The sequence below is a fragment of the Curcuma longa genome, chromosome 2 (assembly GCF_044706935.1).
Source record: "Curcuma longa cultivar G26 ecotype Majalengka, Jawa Barat chromosome 2, ITB_CL_G26_1.1, whole genome shotgun sequence".
Taxonomy (NCBI): Eukaryota; Viridiplantae; Streptophyta; class Magnoliopsida; order Zingiberales; family Zingiberaceae; genus Curcuma; species Curcuma longa.
Genome location: NC_133862.1, coordinates 16,997,811 through 17,008,872, shown reverse-complemented (window position 1 = coordinate 17,008,872; position 11,062 = coordinate 16,997,811).

The window sequence follows — 11,062 nt, the reverse complement described above, 5'->3', positions numbered from 1 at the left end:
AAAACTGGATTTCCTGTCTTCAACGTGCTCCGATCGTTTGTCTGATGATATGGACGCTACTCCACGATCCTCCGCAGAACCCCTCGAAAAGAATCACAGCGTCTGATTGTCCTGTGGACGGTCGAAACGCACAAAAAAATAAGGTCGCGGCCACCGGTGAAACCCTCGCCATCGCGCCTCCTCCAGCTGCCGGAATATACCCAATCGGATGGCTTCAGACTTCTCGATGAGATATCAAGGAAATGCCAATGGAAGAGGTTTAGGGGTGGATGGGGCTCAACCGGTGAAGTTATCGGTGTGTAGCAGAGGATTGCGTGTGGGGACGATGAACAGCGGCTGCGCCACTGTTCATTGGGTTTACTTTTGGGCTTTATACGGCTATTCATCAATTAATCTGGGCCGTCCATTCTTGATCCGACGATGGAGCTTGATCTGGGGTTTTAGGACAGCCTAGGGTTTGGAAAAAATTCATGGATCTTGATCAGACTTGAGTTGGGTCATTTCCTCCCATGTGGCTTGATCAATTTGGGCAAATTTGGCTCGATTCGATCGCGGTTAGACTCGATCTTAATCCGATTTGAGCCCTACAATCAATTAAACTTAATTAATGCAAAAATTCACCATTAAATCATGAAAATTATAATCAAGCCTCAAATCATCAATATATGACAAATACAAATGAATCGATTCATTTCATAATTTATTTTCAGTGCACCAGTCGACTACTACTAGGGCCAGTCGACTGATGGGCTTCAACAGCAATTAAATATGCATTTAATTTGCTAGCTGTCACCCCAACGGCAGTATATCAGTCGACTGCTCCATGGCCAGTCGACTGCTCCAGTGAACTTGTCACTCGACTGATCTTTCTGTGCTTGCTGTGTGTTCTTCGGATCAACCCCAGTCGATTGCTGGCAGGGCCAGTCGACTGCCCAAGCTGAAAACTCACTTTTCCAGCTTCTTCATCCCTTTGCCTTGACACAAGTCTTCAAACGCCTTCCACAAGCATCGTGCACTTGCTTGACATGTTTCCCTCGACTTTGTCGTGCTAAGACTTCTCTTGCCAAGAGGCCTCGCCTCCGGGACTTCACCTTTGCCAAGAGGTCGCGCCTCCGGGACTTCATCCTTTGCCAAGACTCCATTCCTGGACTTTCCTGTGAACTCAAGTCACATATGTTAGATCAACAAACATTGTCTAACTTAACCTGATTTAGCCAAACATTAAAATCCAAGTCACTTAGGGCACAATTGCCTCAACAGCCCTTAATCGATCAACTGATCGATTAAGGTATGGCAATCGATCAGGTGATCGATTACCAATCGCTAACCAGATTTCTCATTAAGCTTGTAATCGATCACCTGATCGATTACAGTTCACCATAATCGATTATGGTGTGTTCTGTGGGTTTTGTGAATTATCACAGAATGCTCTGTAATCGATCATCAGATCGATTAACCACTAACCCTTGGTCTTACAGAATGCTCTGTAATTGATCACTAGATCGACTAACCAACTAACCCTTGGTTAATCATGTATTCAGAGAACAGACTCCCAAGCCTCCTCTGACAATGATCCGGTCTGAAGACAGCCTACCATACCTTCTCCGACCATAGTCCGGTACAGAGAACGAGCTACCGAGCCCTCTCTGACCTAATCTGAAGAACGAGCTACCGAGCCCTCTCCCACTTCATCCAGTCCAGAGAACGAGCTACCGAACCCTCTCTGACCTAGTCCGGAGAACGAGCTACCGAGCCCTCTCCGACTCCATCCGATCTAGAGAACGAGCTACCGAGCCCTCTCTGACCTAGTCCAGAGAACGAGCTACCGAGCCCTCTCCGACTCCATCCGGTCCAGAGAACAAGCTACCGAGCCCTCTCTGACCTAATCCGGAGAACGAGCTACCGAGCCCTCTCCGATCTCATCCGGTCCAGAGAACAAGCTACTGAGCCCTCTCTAACCTAATCTGGAGAACGAGCTATCGAACCCTCTCCGATCTCATCCGTCATTGGTCAATCTGAATATATTGAACTTAATTCTTATCCAACTAAAATGAACTTAAATTTGTGTCAACATCAAAATAACAATCGGGTCAAACTGCATCAACAGGTAGATCGGCGGAAGTGTAGAGGCGCCTGGAAAGGCTTCCAGGCACTCGAAAAGCTCAATAAAAGAGCATCGAGGGAGACCTCTCAGTGCATCAATTCAGAGACAATCGACGATCGTCTGTACGCGAAGCAACATCTCATAACGTCGTCGTAACGTCAAAGTGTTACATGAGAAGTCTGCATCTACTTCACTTTGGTAAATCTAAACGATTTATACTTAATTTCTAAGAACGGTAGCGTTATCACCATTCCTATTTTTTGTAATCGTGAACTCCCTTTCGTAAGAGGAGAGTTATTTAGTTGATTGTCCAACGTAAATGATCAATTGATCGTGGGCCTTGGATTATCAGCCTATAGCTGTGAACCAAGTAAAATACCTATGTTTTTTATATTGTGTGTTTATTTTTTGCTGCATTTACAACTTTGATCATACGAATTCACGAGCAAATTTATGAATTTCAAAAATGCTACCGATAGCACTATTCACCCCCCTCTAGTGCTCTCAACGATCCTACAGTCTCTTTAAATTTGTATGATGTTTTCTCTGCTTCTAAAATATCTTTTAGAAGGGAGAGCATTAGTTGATTGTCTATCCAAAAATGATCCAAGGGATTGTAGGCCTTGAAGTAGCAATCGTTGCATTGTGAACCAAATAACCACTCTTGTTTTCTTTCATTTTATGTGTTTGTTGCGACTCTGTTTTGTTTTCGTAAAATGAAAAGATTATTTTTAAACAAGCGATATTCACCACCCCCCTCTATCGCACTTTTTGTTCCTACGGATTTAAGTTAGGGTTCAATGTTTGATTAATATGTTAGTTGGTTGAGTGAGACGCCAAGTCAAGGTTGATCGATTATTTGACAAGATACAAAAAGTCCAAGTGGGTAGGTGATCGAACGCTTGATAGTCGAAAATCCAATATGGAGTTAGCATGAGACAAAAATTCCAATGGGTCATGGTTGACCAGATACTTAATGATCGAAACTCCAACAGGGAGTTGGCAAGAGGAAAGTCCAAGTGAGTCATGGTTAATCGAACACTTAGTGATCGGAGATGACAGAAGTCCAAGTGGCATGAAGGACCGACAGTTGGCATGAGTGTGAAAGTCTAAACAAGTCAAGGAAAAAAATCAGATATTTGATATAAGAGAAGTCCTAGCAAGTCAAGGGTGATCAGATGCTAAATGCGTGAAATTTCAATGGGTCAAGGTTGATCGAATGTTAGGTAATGGAAAGTCCCGATAAGTCAAGGTTGATCGAATGACTAGATAAAGGAAGTCTTAGTAGGTTGAGGTCAATTGAATGTCAAGCAAGATGAGATTTTAGGTTTGGAAAGGTTGAAACACGAGTAGTAATTAATTGCTAGAAAGTGACAATCAATTGCTAAACCCTAGAACCCTGAATTCGGAGTTTGAGGGAGTAAAGGAGGTTTGTTTGAACCCAACAATTGATTGTTGATACTGTAGCACTCAACTGCCCAGTTGAACTGTTGGCTACCAATCGACTACTGGAATCCAGCAATCGACTGTTGGCAGTGTTCAACCGAACAGAACTTTCCCAACCCAACTGGACAGCTCGATTGGAGGCTACCAGTTGATTCTATGATTCAACAATCAACTGATAGCAGACAAACTGCATGAAAAGAGTCATTCTATAGGTTTAAACAATCTATTGGTGAAGTATAACAATCGACTAGTAGGTGAAAATCAACCCAAGTAACAACCTTTAAAAGAGGATTTCGAGGAAGATCGAAGATGTCGGTTCTTGAGAAGTTGGAGACAAAGTCTTATTGTATTTCCTACCATCAAGAGGTAATCTAAAAAGACAAAGAAGCAAGTAAAGCAAAGTTTTCATTGTAAAGTCATTTTCACTTTTATTTGTATTTGTACACTTATTTCTTGTTGTATTGTGTGAAAACAAGTTGTAAGAGGCTTCTCTTTCTACAAAAGGTATCCGAGAAGGAGAAGGATTAATGATGGTAGTCGTTAGGACTAGGCCTTGAACGTAGTCATCTTGAGAGGAGGTGAATTATGTAAACCACCTGAGTTAAAGATTGTGTGCGCTATGTTTTAACATCGAGTTTGATTTACGTTTTCTAGTGCTCATTCAAAAGATGAGCACGCAATCAAGATGAAGTGATCGAAACTATTCACCCCCTCTAGCTCATATGAGTCCTAACATATCCTAGCGATTGGTACACTATATAATATCTTCTCTTTGGTGAACATGCTTGGAGCCGACTAATTCGGGAACTATGGACAACTAGAATTGGATTCGATCGATCGGAATACACATTGAGTGTGATCCATCTTAGATCTAAATAAGATAGTCAGAGATCTACTTTGGTCTGGGCTAGAGGCAACTAAAAGAGAATCAATCAACCAAAAGGCTACCACGTCAACATTATCGAATAGGCAATATTTGTTCATGGATTAAGCTGACTAAATGAGTCATCACCTTCTAGTCAACTAGACGGGCTTTTGATTGACCGAATGGTTGACATGTCAACAGCCTCAGCATTTCGAGGTGGAGGCTATAAAAGGGACCAAAAGACTTAAGGCACAGTAACAACACACAAAATACTATAAAATTACTTTCTCTTTCTTAAGCTTTTAATGTCTTTTATTTTTATATTGTACCACCTATTGTACTAAGAGATTTCTCCATCTCTAATATTTTACGGAAGAGGAGAAAATTAATGGACTCCATGTGCATAAATCATGGACTAGTAATTTGAAAATTAGTGGTACGTGTGTTTGTATTTATTTCTTTATCTTATTTAAATAATGTGTGTTTGTCCTTGTTGCAACTATAATAAGAGAGTATAATTTTGATTTGCAGGTGAGCTATTTATCCATCCTCCTCAAATTTCCTTAGGGTACTCAACACCCTATCATAAACTTTGAACTTTAAGTTTTTAAATACATATAACAATTTTGACTCAAATTGTTACATGGCCTTATAGACTTGATAACTAGCTATTTAATCGGATAAATTAAGGTTAGATCGGGTTATTTGATCCTAATTCTTATCAATAAATTAGATTTTTGGGCCGATATTAATGTTGGGTGAATTTTTAATGCTTATTCTATTTTTCCTTGATTTATAGAAATTTTTTATTATTAATTTGTGTATTTGATTTTTGCAGAAAAATAGGATGACAATAATATGGTTCAATTTGAAAGAGAAATGAATCTTAGTTAGAGTCGGGTTCAAATCAGATTCTAATTGACTCAATCAGGTCCAAAATCGAAGGGAAAATCAAATTGGATCGAGTCGGATTCGAATCGGAAATTAATTTAACCCAAATCAGATTGGATTCAACCCAATTCATTGGATTTAGTCCAAATCAGATTAAAGCTAGCCCAAATTCATTTGATTCAGCCCACATCCAGTTGATTCAACCAGCCCAAGCTAAATCGGCTGAGCTAAATCTCATTTGACTCAGCCAATTTCAATTAATCGGGTTCAGCCCAAAGCCAAACCCAATTACAGCCAGCCCACATTTAATCAGCTCAGCCTAAGATACAAAACCCAGTTCAATCCATCAGATTCGGCTGGTTCAACTCAGAATTGGGTTCGGTTCAATTGCCACCGGTTCAGCACATGGTTTAAAAAGGAAAAGACCGGTTCAGTGAAAGGGGGCGCGGCTCGGTGCTAGGGTTTCATGACTTATTCTCTCTCGCGATTTTCTCCGTCGCTCGTCTCGGCCTCCGAGCTTCGCTCCGTCCGCCTCTATTCTCCGACCAGCTCCGGCAGCAACTAGATGATGAACGTCGACCGCCTCTCCTTACGGATGTGCCGAAGGGAGTTCCATCTGTGATTTCAACGGAGATGCCTTCTGTCCCTTGTCTGTGACTTCAGCAAGGCGTCGCCGGCCGCCATCCATCTCCATTGTCACCGGAAAATCAGCAAGGTAAGGTTTTCTTCTTCTCATTCTGATTTCTTGTCTGTGATTTCAGCAGGGATGACACTTGAGGAGGATGCCTATTCCTACGCTATTTCCATTCTTGGTTTCCCGTGGGTGACTTCTCCGGCGAACTCCATCTTCACTGGCGCAATTCTTCCCTTCTGGTTGTTGGTTCTGTTCGGTGTTGAATAGGGGGGCTGGTCTCCCTAACCCTAGCTTAATCACACCCTTCCTCCTTACAATCAGTGCAAAGCGAAGGCATCAGCAGCCACCTCCGATTGTCGAGCGTCGACGCCCGCAGAAGGTTCTGTCGAGAGCTCCGGCAGTGCTCCTTCTTCCTCCCTCTGTGGTTTGGATCCAGCGTTGTGAGTGATTTCTCCAACGCTGGCATCTGGCAACAGCTCGATTCTTCACCTCCTCAGAAGCACCGAAAATTGTCGGGCTCCATCTGTGATTTCAGCGGGGAATCACCAAACTCTGTCTATGATTTCAACAAAGGGTTCCGTCGTCTTCGCCGCCACTGTCACCGGAAATGGGGCAAGGTAAGGATTAGATTCTCAGTTCCTGTTCCTGATTGCTTTGTTTGTGATTTCAGTAGGGCATCAGAATAGTGTCTGAAGATCCGTCGCCTTCGTCTCTCCGTTCTCACCGTTGTGGGTGATTTCTCCAGCGCGCATCACCGTCTCGTTGGTGCTATCAACCGGAGATTGCTAAGGCTTCAGTTTTGTGCTAATTGGAAGATGGAAGAAACCCTAAATCCATACTTCCCTATTAATGCTTTGTGATTGTTAGTTCCCTTGTTTCTGCTTGTTTTTCATTTACAATCAAAACCCCCCATTGTTAACACTGTAAATATATATTGCTTTCCAACCCTAATTTCTAACCATTATTTTAACCCTACTTCTAATTGTAACATTAACTATAGTTTAATTGGCATCTTCTTTAATCATGTTAGTTATTTATTTAATCTGTTGATGTTGTTGTTTAGTTGAATGATAAGATTGGAAATGTTTGGTTAGTTGTGTTAGCATCTTAAATGTATTTGTGTGAAAATTCTAGTTGTTGGATTTGAAGGAAATATGGATTGCATTATGTTGTGTAGTATGAAGTTGTTTGGGAATGTGGATGTTTAGATTTGATTTTGTTCAGGTTTTAATTGTTGGATTGATTGTTAATGGAGTTGTTTGGCCCTAAGTGTAAATGGGTAGTATGAATCTAATAGAGCCGACTGAGAATGCTTAAGTTGTGGATTCATGTGCACATGAGTGGAGTTGTGGTTATGGTGAATTGTTGTAGAAAATGTTCTGTTGAGGATTGTATATGGATTGTGTGATTTGTTTAATATATGATGTATGCATGTAGGTTGTATGTGGTAAGTTGAACTTGTAGTGATGGTTGGAAGAAAGTTATAGCTAGTTACATGACTTGTAGAGTATTTATGATCACATGTAGATGAATTTTGTAAAGTTGATTCATGTTCAAGAATAAATTATTTTGTTTGTATGATTTGTGTATCTTAGTATGATGTATTTGAAGATTGTATGTTGTAATGTATGTTGTGTATGTTGCATGTTGTAGAATTTATCAAATATGTTTGTATATTATGTACAAATTGAACTCCATGTTTGTATAGATTTGAATAAGCTTGTGAATTAAGAATGATGAATTATAAATTGTTATGTGTCATTGTAACTTAAATATTGTATGTTTTATGTTGTATGTAAAAATTATTGTATAGATGACATTATGTAGGTTGTATGATATTGTAGATTGAATGAACGAATTTCATATTGTATATTGAATTTGTGTTAATAACTAGCATTCATATAATAAGTTGTTGGATCTTTTAGTTATGTGTTGTTGTATTATGGTGAGTAATATTGTATGTTATATGTTACTGTAAATAAGATTGTTGATTGTTATTGTAAATTGTAGGATTTAATTATTAATAAATGAAGTGTGTAAAGAGGAATAAATAAAATCAATAATAAAATTCTGCACCATGAGTCTAGGATAGAACTTTCTGTCATTGAGTCCAAGAGAGACGACTCGGACCTCTCTATACTACTTTAGCAATAAATAGGGGTTTGATAAATAAAATAAATAATAAATTTTGATAGGTGTGGTATAATTTTGATTTGCAAGTGCGTTATTTATCCATCCTCCTCTAATTTTCCTTAGGTACTCAACACTCTATCATAAACTTTGAACTTTAAGTTTTTAAACACATATAACAATTTTGACTCAAATTATTACATGGCCTTATAGACTCAAGTAACAAAACCAAGAGAATAGAATGAATCTAAGGTTTCAAGGATAAAACTATTTTTTAAATAGGCTCACTTAAATTCATATAGTTGTCTTAGGCTACATGACCTCTTAAGACTTAAACAACAAAACTAGTAGCATAAAGTGACTACAAAGGCATTAGAAAGCAAGGGCCAGCTTTGAAAAATGGACCAATTTAATGCTATCGTCATTTTGGTCAAAATTATTATATAGTCTTTTAGAATTCAAAAAATCAGAACTAACTTTCTATAAAAGATAAAATTTATCATCTAAGCGGTTTCGTATGGTCGATCCCACAACCATTTATGAAGAGGTAAATCGAGAAGTTACAGTTGGTCACAAGGAAGGAGGGCATTATCTCAGCTTTGCCAAGATTCAAACCCTTGTCTATTTCTGCAATTTCGCTCCGTCATAACTAACTCAGTCATATCCCAAGAACAAATATCAGAACTAAAAGGTATAAAAAGGTTCCAAAATTATTGTCACGTCCCGGGAGGTCGTCCAAAAAATTTCAGCAACATCTCCCCAGTAACCATGATAATTTCCTGAATACAAACAAATATACACGACCACATGCGGCCGAAATAAGAACTACACGTCCTTTAAACACGAGTAGACACATCACAAGCAACATATAATGGCCTACACGGCCCAAAAACTAACAACCTAACTCATGCATGTTATAACAGCTCATCATGAGAAAGCGGACAATCATATATAAGGAAATCCATATGAGATGTAAAATCCAAGCATCGGAAAACACGACAAGAACCACATCTATGCAAGCACCAACATCAGTGTATATACTCTATATACGACCATATCGAATATGACCAAATTCTATTAACATCATGATCGAACTACGATAAAAAAATGAATAAACCAAAACATACTAAATCTTCTAATGTGAGATGGAAGCATCCGGTCAATCTCCAAGCTCCAAGTAAACCTATCTGCTACTTGGGGAGGAAACAAAGCAACCCTAGGGTCTGGGTGGTGAGTATCAGGCATACTCAGTGAGTATAAGAAAGAAGTGCATGCAAAGGTAAAACAGCAGGAATATCAGGAATGTAATACCTAGACTGAATAAGTACAAGAGAGGTAAATAGTAATCAACAGATAGTAGGAATCGACAGATGACATGAATCATGATAGAAGATATGGTATATCAACTGAGACAATAAAGAAAGAATAATACTATACAACCGTTTTAGGTATCAAGTATATATATCATGTATGTAATGTCATCCAAGTGCAATAATCATAGCAAATAAGTGCAACAGTCATAAAAGTATCAGTAAAAGAAGCTATGTAATAATCCTCCCAACAAATGCATGTAAAAACACATTGCATACATCACAAACAAATGCAAGTCACTGTCCGCACTCTACACTCCTCAATCACTCATCGGGAATGAACTGAGGGGCCAAACAGGACACAATTAAATGCAAGTCACTGTCCGCACTCTACACTCCCCAGTCACCCCCCCCCCCTCACCCTCCTAGGGGCAGTGAACTGAGGGACCAAACAGAACATAATTGAATGCAAGTCCCTGTCCGCACTCTACACTCCCCAGTCACCCCCCCCCCCCTCAGGACAGTGAACTGAGGGGCCAAACAGGACATTGGCATCAGATTAAGTTTCAAGTCTAAGTATCAACAACAAGATAATATCAAATCTTACAAAGGTCAATTGGAAGGTATCAAACAACGAATCTCAATAAATATCAACTAGATAAGTAGCACAAGTGGCAACAATATCAACAGAGTAGACAATAATGAAAGTAAATCATGCACTGAGAGAAATCCTGTAGTGACCAAGTACAGGATACCCACCAACAGGTATAGGAAAGTGATCAAGAGACTAATCAACAACAATAGAAAAGGAAAACATACACTGAAAATAGAACAGATCTGTATCGACCAAATATAGAGATTACCCACCTAATTGATGAATCGTCGCAATAAGAACCTCAATAAAATCTTTCGCGTATAGCAGGATCAACAAATCAGAGTCCTGCAATTAAAATACATATCTTCTAAATATTATATTTACTTTTCAACAAAATAAATCCTAGTCGATTCTAAGGTTAATTCAATTCAATTAAACTTCCAATTAACACGACTCGATTATTTTAATTTAAGCTAACCCCATTTCAAATTAACCTAATCAATTCAAAATCCTATGGAACCCTCGTTGGACTATGAATCCTAGTGATAGAATCCGATATGTTAATCAACCTATTACGTAATTAATATGTTAATACATCACTTCCCTTATTAATCAATCTAATAATTTAACTAGATTATTAATTAAGTAATTAATCCATCCGTATAATTCATGAATTCATTAATTATAATCTGATTGATAAAGTAAATTTTAATTAATCCCCTTTACAACTTAATTACCTCTTTAAATCAATTAAAATCCATTACTTGATTAACCTTAATTAATGAATCGAGTAATTTGATCACATTAATTAATGTAAATATCTTAATTACCAATTTAGATGAACAATCTTATTAACCTACCAATCAAATAACGTTAAGCACCAATTAATCCACCTTAATCAACCAAATAATTATACCTAATTTACTTATTAATATGTAGTTAAATCGATTGTTAATCTAATTAACATAGATTAATTACCTTAATTAATCAAATACCATCGTTTAATCAAACAAGCCCTAATCTAATTAACTAATTAATAACCCTTACTGTTTACTGTGATACCCGTGGGCGGCCGGCGGCAGGGGTT